This window comes from Anopheles merus, unplaced genomic scaffold, assembly GCF_017562075.2.
Source record: "Anopheles merus strain MAF unplaced genomic scaffold, AmerM5.1 LNR4001230, whole genome shotgun sequence".
NCBI lineage: Eukaryota > Metazoa > Arthropoda > Insecta > Diptera > Culicidae > Anopheles > Anopheles merus.
This window is the reverse complement of record NW_024428810.1, coordinates 1-15,281: the sequence shown is the minus strand read 5'-3', so window position 1 is coordinate 15,281 and position 15,281 is coordinate 1. Positions and strand designations below refer to the sequence as shown.

The 15,281-nt window shown below is 40.3% G+C and overlaps 1 pseudogene; it reads left to right on the top strand.

Moving 5' to 3' along the window:
• The first annotated feature begins 1,208 nt into the window (after positions 1-1,208).
• Positions 1,209-15,278, top strand: LOC121603372 (annotated as a pseudogene).
• The last annotated feature ends 3 nt before the right edge of the window (positions 15,279-15,281 follow it).

Below are 15,281 nucleotides of genomic sequence, written 5' to 3'. Positions count from 1 at the left end.
TCATTGTTTCGTTGGTGAAAATCTCGTGATACTCATGACATTTTGCAGCACTGGTTGAGGCTTGACTATAGATATCTTCTTTTAGCTTGGTATAATTAATGTTGATAATGTTCGGACGAGGTACTTTCGTTTGTTCTCTACGAAGTTCAGTACCATACAAAATGGACTAGACCTCAACATAAATGCCCAAAGCTGTTCAAACTGTCCCAAAACTCGATCATTTCGAAAAAGAACATCAAGCACAACGCAATGACAATGAAACACTCGTATTTAAGATATGTTAAGTCAGCAAAAAAAACAGGACCCCTTATCCAATACCGTCCTCAAATATTTATACCATAATACCATACCATTATACCATAATTTCATTGAAATGCTTTTTCCATCTTTGACTCACACCGTTGCAAAAGCTGGAAAAGAAATCTCCACATCAGCATCATTCCATCGCTTGGGTATATCCTTCTGGAGCTTTATTTTGCTGACGCCAGCAACTGCTCCCTTTAGCCGCCCAAACATGGTTACCGTGACCATGACCAGCAGATTCGATACTTTCGTACGAATCCATCTGGTGTGTGTTTTGGATGGGGGTAAAAGAGCAAGCAAAAATACTACATTTACCACCCGCGGCAGAAAAACATGTTGTAAAACTCATGCCGTGATGTCCCACTGCTTTCCTTCGAAGCGTTAGAGCAACTCCGTCTTCTTCTTTTTTTCAATTTGTGTCCCTGCACTTCCACAACCACTGTTTCCATCACCGTGTTGAAATACTCATCCTACCGGAAATGTGCCATCGATTCCGAAACGGACAGATGTTCTTTCGAGTGGTTGTGCTTTCGGGTTTGCAACGCTGCTTGACAAAAGCTCCTGGAGCGGGACGTTGTGCATACCGCAGGGTGGGATAAATTTTACAACTGTCGCATTTCACCCTGCCAACAACGTAAAGTGGGAATCCTGCTGTTTGTAACCCAAGCCCTCCCCTCCACCTGCGGAGAAACTCGAACCACGCAACGGAAGTGCTTCCAAGCACAGCTCCAAAGTGGAACAACCACTAATGGAAGTGAAGCAAACTTTGAGACTTGCTCAGATAAGGGAAAATCTCCTGACAGACAGATTAAGATAAAGCGAGTGAGAAATGCTGTGTCGTTCGCTCGCTTGATAAGAATAGCAAACCGATGGGTTCTTTTTTTTGCCTTATTTAGTCTGTTTTTAACGATAGATGATAGAAGGCACGTACTGGAGAGGCTATAGTACCGGGAGTACGTAAAAATACAATTAGAAAGAGAGACAGTAGGAAGTGGAAGTGAAATTAAAACACTTGGAAGCAATTCAATGAAGTGCAAATGAATGTAGATTCGTTGCTTTTTACCAGCTCATCGTCTACTTACGTGCGGGGAATGCATGGTGGTGATCGCATCCGTGTCTGTGGGTTATGGAAATAATGGCGTGGGTTGCGTTTTACGACGTTTCTTCGCTTTTTTATGGCTTGAGACAATGTAATTTCATGCAAAATGCATCGTTCTTTGGGCTATTCGCTATAGAAAAAGGAATGATCTAAAAATATAGTAGAAGCAGTTGGAAGTTCAGTTCAGTCACATAAAAATCATGCTGTGAGTTGAGAAGAACGAACGACAACTAATCAGTTCAATGAAGGAACTAATTCAAGCAATCTGTGACAGTTAGAAACCAAATCTGTGTTGTTTGATGGTCGGCTTGAAAGAACGAGAAAGCATGTTCCCAAAGCTAAAGCCCGCTGCTTGAATTCGCCTTTTGCATCAGATAAACAGCATCAAAGTTCCAGGTGGTCCTTCTAAATAGCGCCTAAGCAGCTTCCTTACAGGGTTTCCCACGATTTATTGGTTGGATCCCATCAATTTTAGTGAGTTCCCATATTTTTTTGGTGCGTTCCCACGATTTTTTGGCCGTTTCCCAGAATTTTTTGGTCCCATTGTATTGATATCCAAGCGGAAAATACCAATTTATTATGGGAACGAACCAAAAATCTATGGGATACGACCAAATATCGTGGGAACGCACCAAAAATCATGGGATCTGACCAATAAATCGTGGGAAACCCTGTATGCCAGGGTGCCGGGGATTATTTTTATTTTCAAGCAATGCATCATCAATGAAATTAACAACAAGATTTGTTTCGTTTAAGCATATAGTATGTGTATATTAATTACGTAATTACGTATTAATTATGTAATTACGCTTTATAAACAAACCTTCAAGTTCCATCATGAACCATATACACCAGGCTAACCTGCCGCAAGGTTCCAAAGAGCACCAAGTGCTTGTTTAAAAGCGCAAGTGCATAGTTCCGCAAAGTACTTCTTATCTCTTAATCAGCCACAAAGTATGACATCGGAACGATTTTTCAAATCACCTCTATTCTGATTTCGACTAGATTCGTGTTGAGCAAATGAACTCCAAAAGTGAATGTTGCCCTACGAATCAACTACAAAAAACACTCAGCATCTCGATGTCAAGGTCTATTGCAATAATAGACTACGCATAAAACAAAACGCTCCAACGAAATACCTAACAAGACAGTACATATAAAAAATTTAAGAACAAATACCTGTCGTTCGTTCTCAACGCACTTTACATCAACAAGTGCTTTAAAATGACTTCACGCACAAAACGCTAACAATAATGCAGTAATTTGACTGATAAAATCCCTATAATTGCATATCACAGGTCAATTGACGAGGACCCAAGAGAACTATAAAAGCCAAATTATTGTCTAACACAGCTGTGTCAAACTCATTTCATCAGAGCGCCTCAAGTACAGATTTTCAGTGATTCGCTGGCCGCAAAGTTGAGAATAAAAAATATACCTTAATATTTATATAAAATATTGTTTAAAATCATCATTGTTTAATAAATTCCCTTTTTTTACTCCTCGTTTCAAATCTGGAATCGTTTCTTATTTAAAAATTTGCATTGTTATTTTTCACTGTGCTCTTTTTTATTAAAAAATGTTTAATTTTAATTTTAAAGTCACATGCAATTTCTTTTATCCTTATTATTTAAATAGGATATTTTTCATTTGTCGCGTTCTCACACGGCAGTTCTGTTAGAAAATATCGCTCAACCCCACTTTTTCATTGAGGTAGGGGAAATCTAGCGGCCTGTTGCGAATATTTTTATAAGCAATCCGAGCTGGATGAATAACAAAAATATTTGCCTGCTATTTTTTGACAGTTCAAGAGAAAAATTGTAATAAATCGTGTAATAATGTTTGCCAATATTTTTGGGTTCATACACCACGAATCTGCGTCGGATAAAATTATCGTAATTTAACAAAATTATTCATAAACGACGGATTCTTGTTATAAGAAATGAATATACCACCAGAGCATTCGGGACTTGGAAATTAGCGAAAACTAATGTTTGAAGTTTTCGCTAATTTCCAAGTCCCGAATGCTCTGGTGGTATATTCATTTCTTATAACAAGAATCCGTCGTTTATGAATAATTTTTTTAAATTACGATAATTTTATCCGACGCAGATTCGTGGTGTATGAACCCAAAACTAATGTTTGAAGTTTTCGCTAATTTCCAAGTCCCGAATGCTCTGGTGGTATATTCATTTCTTATAACAAGAATCCGTCGTTTATGAATAATTTTTTTAAATTACGATAATTTTATCCGACGCAGATTCGTGGTGTATGAACCCAAAAATATTGGCAAACATTTTTTTTACCCTTGAAGGGAAATGATTCGCGAATTAAGCAAATGGCTGTGTGAGCTAACCTATTAATTAGCTATGTATTACAGAACTTCGGCATTTCGTTTATTTTAATACTTAATCAAAATCCTTTTATTTTAAGCGTAATCATTTCATTTTGGTTTTGGTTTGACAATCCATCACTAGTTGTTGCAAAGTTTCCGAGTGGGTGTATCTTGCTATTTTCATTCCTATTTCGTTTCTAGACAGTTGACGCAAATCTGTTTTTCCATATAGAATGTGCAATCGAGTCTGCACAAAATTATGCTAATATTCAGAATTTAATCGAAACATAAAACAAATGAGTTTGCATTCGATTTAATGTTTCTTAAGGGTCTCGGTTGTTCTGTACGTACGTGTAAAATAAGTTTGTTGGATGTTATGGGAACATTAATGTTAATTTAGAAAAATATAGCGACACAATGATTGTCCTGCTCTGGAAAATTGAAAACACTTCGACAAATAGTAATAACAGATTTTTGGTTTGCAGTGCTTTCAACACTTCTCAAAATATTCTCGCGGGCCGCATTCATTATCGACCCCGCGGGCCGCCAGTTTGACATACCTGGTCTAACAAGTCAAAAAAAATTAAAAATGTTTAAAAGTTCATTTACACTGTTTTAAGAGCTATACTAAAGTTTTACTTCAAACAAATTATTGAATGTTTAAACGATTCTATGCCAATTCACGATTCAATCTTCAGAAGGTAATTGCGCCAAAGGATCGTTTTTATTAAGCAACTAGCATGGTTAAAGTATTGATCAATATTCCGTAAGCCAACAGTAGTGTCAACGAATGCTTATTCCATGTTGTTGAGAAATTTATACCCCAAAACTGTTGCCTGAACAGCTCCAATCAATTGGTTAAATCGCTGTTCGATTTAAACTACAGATAAATGTTAATTAACGACCCTTCGCTTTCCCTTGTTGGATGCTACAAAGTTTATTCGTTTAAATCGCTGCAACATTCAAATCACCCCATTTCCCCCATTGCTTCGATAATCCCCGCGAACACTCAACATATAAGCCGGCAACTAATAGCGTAAACGTAAATCTATTCCAGGTCTCCGACTGCCAACGGTGAAACGGTAAACGGCGGCGAGGATGTCACCACTGTAACATGCAACTCCACGCAAACCCCCAGCGATCTCAGCCCACCGAACATGTCGAACGACGACATACTGCCGCAGGCCCACCACCAGAACCCCGGCCACTGCATAGCTTCCTTCTCCGCCATCAATCGCATGCGGCAGAATGCACAGGTAACGTTTTGCCAACGTACATCCGGCTGCTGTTGGCCGACACCGCGCCACTCGACCGGGGGGTGTCGACATTGCCATTCCCACCAGTCAAACAGGTTCAACAGTCAAATTATGACAATCAAATTTGCGGCTCAGTCCGGGGCTCAACACGCTGCACTTGAGTTTTTTGGCACGATTCTGTGTCCTCCCGCTTGAGCGTTTTGGCACGAACGGGTCAGTTGAAACGTAAAACCAATGGTAGAGTAGGGCTCAGTCGGCTCAGACTCAACAGGATTTTCCATTTAGTACAATTGGTGCGTAGTCTGCGTAGTGTTCCGTTCGTTCGTTCGTTAGCCCCTAGACAGCAACAACCGAGTTCCGCATCAACCCCCGAAACTCTGCACCAAACGCTGGTTGCGTTTTTTTGCTTGTTGCACCACTTTTCATCGCCCTTCTCTCTATTCTCCCTGTTTGCAGCTGTGCGATGTTACGCTGGAAGTTGGGGGTGAAACGATCAATGCACACAAAGTCATACTTGCTTCAGTTTCGCCATACTTCTACGCCATGTTCAATGGTAAGTAGGTGGTAGCGGGTGATGTTGCAAAACACACTGCTACGATGGGAATATTATCCCTGCCATGGGGCTGGCGAATTCAATTAACAATTCGCAGACAAATCCATCCACCGTCGGTGTCGACGAACAAAGAGTAGTTTGCTGTACTAATGGAATATTGAATTTTCCACAGACGACATGCTCGAGCGGAACTGCGACGTGGTCACGCTGCACGATATTGACCCTTCGTCACTGAAGCAGCTCATCGAGTACGCGTACAGTGGTGAGATCACCATCACCGAGGATAACGTACAGGTAAGGCCCACTTCGGTACATCGGTTCGACCAATCGCCAAAGGAAAGTGTGCTTATGTGCCCTTCTGTACCTTCAATCATCGATTGATTCTCTTTTTGTTTTTTAATCATAGACCACCGCTTGCCATTTACATCATGCATGAGTTGGATGCAATAAAACAATGTACTTTCATGTTTTAATTTCAAAAAATACTTCATCAAGCTGTCTAAAATAGGCAAGCAAATATTTGATGAAGTACTTTGAGCAGTAAAAATCAAACGATAAACATAATTTACATGATTTAAGCACGGCTGGGTGAGATGGCATGGTATGATTTTGTTTTTAATTTAACTATTGCAGTAACTCGTTAACCTTTGCTCAATAATTTAACATTGACATCAAGTGAGACCATAATTTTCATAAAATGTAACAAAACTGATTTACCTGATCGTCGTAAAACATTACTGCATAAAAAAGACCTTTCAAATTTGCCTCTGTTTGCAGCATCCTATAAGAAGGATATGGTTTTCATGTTACTTTCTTATCACTTTTTCTTAATAGAAATTGCGCGTCATTACATAAACGTAAATCTCATAACCATTTCACTTTTTCCTTTCTTTTCTTCTTTTTTTGGCTCAACAACCGTTGTTGGTCAAGGCCTGGATGTAGCACTAGTGGGCTTAACTTTCAATGACTTATTTATTACCATAGCAGGATAGTCAGTGCTACGTATGCCGACATGGTCCTTTTGGCGCTTGAACCCATGACGAGCTTGTTGTTAAGTCATTTACGCTTGTACCACGAGACTGGCTCATAACTGTACCACGAGCTTTTCCTTTCGCTACTTATTTATTTATTTGAATAAATATCTTTTACTTCAATTAACAAATCTGTTTATCATGTTTAAAACCCTTCTCAAGCTGATATAAAGTTGCTAGTATGAGTAATTTAAATTAAAATTAATTTACAATTAAATCAAAATTTACGAGCAAGGCGGTCCCGTGGTACAGTCGTCAACTCGAACGACTCTATAACATGTCCGCCATGGGTTCAAACCCAGAATGGACCGTCCGCCCGTAGCAATGATTGACTATCCGGCTGCGTGGTAATGAATTAAGTCTCGAAAGACTAGCAAGACACTTTTTTCCAATAACTTTCTTTTATACAGTATCGAAATTGAATAATTAAAATAATTATTGCTCATTGACGGGAGGCCTTGTCTTAACGGAACTTTTGAATATGCTTCAGTAACATCTATATTAGCGAATGTAGAATATACAGAGATGGGAACATACATCTTTGAATTTTTACACAACTATATACTGGGTTTTCCATGAGTTTTTCATTGGTTCCCAATTGTATGTTATTTGCTTAATGGTTCCCACGATGTATTGAACGTTTCCCTTTTTTCATAATAATTTGAGTCAAAAGGCTGAGTTGCCAATACTCTGTGGGAATAATTCAAAAATATGTGGAGAACGATCAATACATAGTGGCTGGGATGGGAAGCATCCAAAACCCATGGAAAACCCTTCAAGTAGATAGTAATGTATTGGTATTCATTTCTAATTCATTTGTTTTTTTTTGCGTAGTAGTAACATTTTAATATATTGGCTGTTTAAGCTAAGGCATAATGACCATAAAAGATCATTTAAGTTATAAGTTGTAATGATAGTCATACAATTCTTGAGAAGAATAGAAATTAGTTTTATTGTGGCAATATTTCATTGGATTTCACCTTGTAAAGACGGAAGAATGATTCGTTTTGGAAGGAATATTCCAAGGTATGCATGAGTTATTACTGGCCACTTCTACTGAAAATAACTCCTACAATGAATGAAACGTGTGTTTCATTTTGATTTTACATGATTCATCGATCAACAATTAATATCAAACAATTTTTGATAATTAGAATCTAATATTTACAAACGCAAACCTACATGTGCTTATGATTGAGGACATTACCATGCAAAAATACGCCTTAATTGAATCGCTCCCTTCTTAGTGTACACCTCCAAAGGGTCCCTTTTGGTCCCTCCAAAAGGTACACCTCCAAAGGGTCCCAATTTATCTTCATTAGTGGTCAATTAAAATTCACATAATCTTTTTTGCCGCCAATAAGATCAACGGACCCTACTCCACGTTGCACGCGAACGTACTAATCAACCCGCCCTGAACCTTTCTTTCCTTTCTCTTCGTGCAGGTACTTCTTCCCGCCTCGAGCCTGCTGCAGATCCAGTCGGTCCGTGAAGCGTGCTGCAAGTTTCTGCTACGTCAGCTCCATCCCTCCAACTGTCTGGGAATTCGAAGCTTCGCCGGTACGTACCAATCCTATTTGCAATGCCCAAAGCCCAACAAAAAAGGGGGTCGTAGAACTTTCACGCCACCGGGGTGGCCCTGTGCACTTACGCGTGCATCCCGTGGGCGGGAAGAGTGACCGATTACTTAGTTGCGCCGGTACTCGGTACTTTCACACAGCTCCACTTATCCGAGCTCATCCGTATTTCCGTGGCGTCTGCTTAATAGCTTGTAATAGTCTGTCCCAAACGGGGGCCGTCGCCGTCATTGACCGCTTACGGCGCCTAATTGCCGCAACGTCATCGTCTGTCTGTGCTGCCCGCGGCACGTAATTGACTTCGCCCCGACTAGACCGCGTGTTACTGCACCCCATCATCGGCCATGCAATATTGCATAGACTGTGTGACGACGATGACGAAGCCGCCGCCAACGCGTTTCGCGCGTAACACGTGTTACGCCGCCTCTTCGCAAGCGGTACTGTAACCTTGTAGTGCAAGCGGACGTGACCGTTATCCGTTCGCGACATCTTGTCCCGGAAGGTGAGGTCGTTCGATCGATGCATTCGATTTCGGGTTCGCTTCCGGCATTGGTTATGCATCTTAATTGGGTGCGGGTCGATGTGCGACAGGGATGGGGATAAATGCTTTCCAATGGCCTGGAGTTGCGTGAATGGTAATTTAGTTGATTGCATCTAATGATTGTCTAAATGAGAGAAGGTAGACGGTCGATTACCGTATTGGAGATATGGTATGGATTATTACATGACTTTGGGATTTCCTACTAAGAGAGTGTCTTTTAGTGTACGTGTGCGGCGAAAAAAACTCCAACCCTCGACCAAATCAACCCCAGATGGTTATGATATAAAATTTTGCCACCGAATTTGGACTCGCTCCAAAAAGGCAAAATTGCTACTTACTTCTCACTTGCTTCCTTACTTCACCCACTAGGATACTAATTCAATGGCGTCCAGTGTCATGGGTTTTACTTGAAATAACAGAATTGATTGGAGAGTTGGAAAGTTGTACCCAGTGCTGCAAAATGTCACCGTCAATGACATAAAAAATCTGACCGAAACAAAATCCATGTCAGCGTCACGTACTCAATTGTGATCATCAAAACGTTTGGTGTGACCAATACATGCTTCATGACATTTTTGCAACCATCGCTTGATCAGTGACTATGTTACGACTTTTTTACTGTGGTCAGTTCTGCAAAATGTTTCTAACATAGTCATGACAAATTCTGGTTGAAACAAAATAATGTCAGTGTCACAAGCTCTACTGTGATGATCATAGATGAGACTCAAACAGTTGGTGCGACCATAACATGCTTGGTGACACTGTGTGCAACCAACTCTTGGTCAGTCACTTGCTCTCCACATTTTCAGCCGGTGATTATCCCGATAGTCATAAGAGATATACGGTGCTTCCGAGTGGTTTCAAGAAACATAATGAGCATTGTTTCTCGCTCTGTTTGATCCGACAGACAATCAAAACAGACAGAGCGAGAAAGTATGCTCATTTTTTTGCTTGAGACCTCTTGCCAAGTATGTTCCAAGAATGTCGTAATTATCATCGTCAGAGAAAATGTCGTGACCAAGTGAGTGACCAAGAGTTGGGACTACAAAAAATGTCACCAAACTTGTGATTGGTCCAAGGTGGATTAAAAATATCAGGTGGTGGATTAGGGCCTTTGGGGGGTCGCCATAGTTGAGGGACTTTACGTCATTTTAAAACCGTTAACCATTGGTTTCCGCGCACAAAGCTTAGCAAATAGAACAGATTTCTTAGTTATTATGTGCATTTTTGTGTGTCTATTGATTTTGTCGAAAAAATGAGATATATCAACAAAAGATTTGATGATTTGTTTATGCATGAAATTTAAAATCATGTGAGTAAGAGTTCTAATCTCACGTAAATTGTCCATGCGACTCGTAGATAATGAGGAATTAATATGAAAATTGAAAAAAAATGATTTCTTTGTTTTTATCTTCAAAAATGTCGAAAACACAATGAATTATAGAATAAATTCACGGAATAACACTAAATAACACACTTTAATCCATGTTTTAATGTTAAATAAGAACCCGAAAAGTCCAAAATAAATTTTTAAATAATATTTAATCGAAAAAATGCGGCAGATAAATTATATGGAAAAAATTAATAAATGTAAACAAAGTTTGAATCCTGGGGACCTTACGTCAAGTGACGAATTGTCAAAATGCACTAGAGTCCACCACCTGATATTTTTAAATCCACCTTGGATTGGTCCTTCAACTTTTTGAGTGTTACCTCTGATCATCTCAGCTGTGTACGTGAGCTGATTTGAGCTTTTTTTCAGCCATGAGTGTTGGTGACTGAAACAGTCAGAAAAAAATCATGATTATGGATGCGCCGGCATTAAGCTCACCTTGTCAGTCAGAGTATCGCGTTTGACTCAAGCATTCGTACGTCACATTCGGCATGTCATGACGCACTCTCATTGAGCATCAGCAATGAGCATCAAGCTATCACGAATACGTTCATTGTTTTCGTTGGTGAATATTTCGTGATGCTCATGACATTTTGCAGCACTGGTTGCACCCTACGCTTGTCTATTTGCTCGAAAATTTAAGAATACTGTCACAAAATGGCAAAGTTTCATCCAGCAGCATATAACCATGCCATGAAGATCTTTTTTTAGCTTATTTTTATGCTTTTTTAAGATCCTTTCGATAATTTTTAAGCATTCATTTTTAAGGATGATTTTATTGCTGAAACGTAGATTGTTTATTGATCTATTTTCTTTGAAATGTTTTAATAATTTAAAGAGTTTTTGTTTTCAAAAAGCAGCATAAGTCTCAAAAAGCTCCCCAAAAAGTCAAACTACAAAATATAAGTATAAGAGTACATTATATTTCTTCCTTTTTACTTTCTGTTTGGTCCATTTAAGCTGAGCGTCTGCTTAAACTCTCCTCTTTATGCCTTTAATAACTAGACAAAAGCAGGTTATTCTTTTATTCATGTTGCTCCGTTTACTAAACGCATTCCATTGAACGAAAAGTCTTCTCCAAAGGCCAAACCCAACACGGTGCCAACAAATTGCTCAGAGCGGATAGAAAACAATTCTATTTCCATAATCTAACGCTGGTCGCTGGTACCGTCAACCGGGTGTAATGCCCATTTGGTGAGCCTTTAATATGGCTCGCTTTGCCAAATGCTCCTCCATATTGGGTGGCCAAAGCAGGGCTGCTTATTGCAATAAACCGATTTTCTCATTTTCATCTTTAGATCATTTCATGTATTGTCTTCTCTGTCTACCTTCCTTCCTTCAGATGCTCACTCGTGCAAGGAACTACACTCCCGATCCCACCGGTACGCCCTGCAGAACTTCCAGCAAGTCGTCGGCACGGAGGAGTTTTTATTGCTCGGATTTAATGAGGTAAATAAACATTCACTTATCCCCTGTGGCCGCGTGGTGCGCATTTTGGGACAGTGATACGCATCGACGTAACTGTAGGACCTGGAAAACCGGGACAGAGCGCAAGTCATCCCGAAACGTTTACGGCTGTCTTTGTCGATGCGTATCGGCAAGCATTAAATAATACGCAACACTAGTTGGGGAACCCTCGAACTAGGTTACATTTTCAGGTGGATGGCATAATAGGCAGGTCCTCCCGTATTATAGCATTGTCCTGGATAGTAGTAGCGAGGAAAGGGAGTTCCTCCAGCATGGCGAAAAACGTTCGATGGCCATGAATCATTCGGGAAATAGGTTTACGAGTTTCGGCGTTTGTTTTTCTGTGTTCCACCAACCCAACGAATGGCGTTCCACGGGAAAACATATCGAAAAACAATCGAAATATACAGGCCAGAACGGTAGGGAATACATTTCCTGGAACGCATTTTGGCCACACGACTCACTCCCGTACATCAAACTTCCTGGCAACGGTGGACGTACATACATTTCCCCCACTCGCAAACGAATGTAGAGCATCGGAAACGACGATGCCGTAAATTAAAGTGCTTTTGCTCCAACTTTGCCACCGCGGTGGTGTGCCCCAGAGCATGTGAAACCATCGTCGCACGATTTCAACGGGTGATTCGCGGGCAAACACAGCAGTACTGTTTTATAATTTAATACCAATTTCCGAGATCTCGACACAAAAACACGACAGGTTGTTTGTTTTGCGTGAAAAATTAATTAATCTTTGTGCCAGCTTCCATGCTCCATCTGATGAGGTATGCTGCGTTGAATCGGTTCCAAAGCATGATTCAATTCTGTTGGCAAGTGATTTGATAAAATAGACTACACACTTGTACCCTTCCTCCCTGGTGCGTGTCAGTGTGATGTGAGGAAATTGGCATACAGATGCATTCAACGAAAGCTAGCAACCGATCCAAACTCCATTGCAGTTGTTGTGGGAGCATTCATCATTGCTATTTGATTTTTAGTGCTCTCGTTAAGTGCGTAATGTTTGGACATGTAGCTTTTCATTCCCAGGTGGGGGAAGAATTCAAGCAGTTATGCACGTAATTTTTATGTTTCGAGAAACGAGTTAATGTAAAATTCGCCGAAAATAATTGCAAAATTGTATGCCTTTTAATCAATTTTTACTGCACACATTAGGAATCTGAAATCACTACTCAAGCGAATCCGAATCTCAATTTCATATGAATTTCTATCAAGTCGCAATCAAACCTCTAGTGATGAGAAAAATTAATCTCTAAAGGGATTCGAATCTTCTAATCCCAAACCTGCTTGGGATTCGAATCTTTGTGGTATAGCGTTTTTTGTAGTTTGCATCGAGGGGGGGGGGTATCTGTTTCACTCTTAATCATTGAACATTTCAGTACTTACATCATAATTAGTACAGGTAGTTCCTGAGATACGCGGACCTTTATTCAATATCAAATCATAAGATATAGTTTGTGACTATAACTTCTAATGTTGGGTTTAACATTACACGAACATTTGCTATATTTTGACTGGATACTGCGTGATTCGACTTCGGAAATTTGCGATATGCGGTTTCTTATCGACCCTCATTACAGCCTGTTCTAATTTCAATTAAATTGTTTATTGATTTGTAGATAATACGGGAATGTGAAAATATTTAAATTAAATACCCTCTAATCGGAAAACTCTCGAATTTCAAAAATCGCTCTTATTTCACAGTCCCATCGGCTCTCAAATAAAAGAGGGTTGATTGTAAAAGATTGTGTATTGCTCTCCTTAAGTATGTCAAAAATAGTGAATCGTACAATGTATTTACGAAATAACACTGGTTTTATTATGGTAAACAGCAAGACCCTTGTTCAATGTATGTTTAATATTCTAGTCTCTTTCGAATCCCAGTTGCGAATCCCACTAACGAATCCATATCGAATCCTACTTAAATTCAAACGGAACCCAAGTCGAATTATTCTACCGGAGTGTGATAAGTTTTTTTAGCGATTGTATCTTAGAACCTACTGAAATCGGAACCTACCACCAATTGAACGGAGTATCATAGAGAAAAAAGTTGTTGCATTGACCAGAATACATTTAGGAACGCACTAGTCAACAGTTTACCATTACAATTCGACATTAGATTGGCGATTAATTGAATATTACGTCCAACAATATTTATAGCAGAACATAACCGACTTATTTATATCATTAGTAGCACTGCAATTAACAGTAAGATTTTTGTTGAAAAATTTCCCATGGACAAATTGTACAAAACATATACAAAAAGGGTGAACAAGAGTTGCCCAAGATAATCGAATTCACAAGCTGACGGAATTATTGTTTGTTGCATGTCTAACGATCTTAAGGATTTACTGTACTATTGTTCACTCATGTCTTGAGTATGCTAACGTCGTAGCAGGAACATCATGAACTACTACGGTCTGTTGGACCATCCAGAGATCCATTCAATGCAGATTTTCCTGTTGTGTGGTATAATTACGATGCTTTTATGCCCACTCGAAACCACAAGAAAAGTAGCAGCTTGGGCTAATGAGCTTCACATCACTGACTTCACCATACTTCTTCGTCCTTCGGTTAAGAGGAGTCTTGTAAAAGGTCGTTAATGTTTGGTCCATTGGACATTGAGTATCTTATCAACAGCAAAGCAAACTTCGAAGGGTCTCTATTGTAGGCTACACTTTCATATTTTCTGTTTATTTCTGGCTGTTGCTCTCGTGTTTCAGCACAATGTAATTGCCCTGGTTAACAACACACTATGCTGGGGCGTAGGTTAACTCAAGGCACAAGTACTTTTCAAGTAAAAGCTTACGTCAATCAGATAGTTATTTCTACCGAGGATGGTCCGGATGGACGACGATCCACTGATGGAGTTGTAAGAACCGGCAAGGCTACCATGAGACTAGCTCCAATGACCAATCTTAATGAGTGTGTTAGTAGTAAAATATCAGTAAATACCAGAAGTCGTTCAATATAATTTGGTATTGAAAAAAATATAATAAATATACAACTGTTTATATTATGTAATCAGTAAACAAATATACTTCGAAAGAGAAAGATGATAGACAGACAAGTAACATTGCTAGAAATAACGTAACAAACCATACTTAATTTAAAAAAAAACGATTATTACTTTTCTCTTCCCCTTCTCTCCCTTCTCTTTCCATTTCCCACACAGGTGCAGGATTTGATTTCCAATAGCCAGCTAAACATCTGCTCGGAGGAGAAGGTGTTCATGGCGGTGCTGAACTGGGTGAAGCACGATCTCAGCGAGCGCAAGAAGCACATATCCGAGCTGATGTCGCACGTCCGACTGCCGCTAGTCAGCCGCGAGTTTCTCATGAACTGCGTCGAAACGGAGGCGCTCGTGCGGGAAGAGTCCCACTGCAAGGAGCTGCTGCTGGAGGCGATGAAGTACCACCTGCTGCCCGAGCAGCGCAGCTCCCTCGTGAGCCAGCGGACGCTCGAGCGCCGCCCGGGGTATGCGATCGTACATCTTTGCGGTGGGCGGCGGCAGCTGTTCGCCATCCACAACGAGTGCGAGTGCTACAACACCCAAGACGAACGCGTGGATGACGATCTCGCCGATGATTTCGCGCCGGTCGCGGGCCGGCGTCACCTCGCTCCGGAAGCTGCTGTACGTGGTGGGCGGGTACGACGGCGAGAAACGATCTGGCGACGGCCGAATGCTACAACCCGCTCACGAACGAGTGG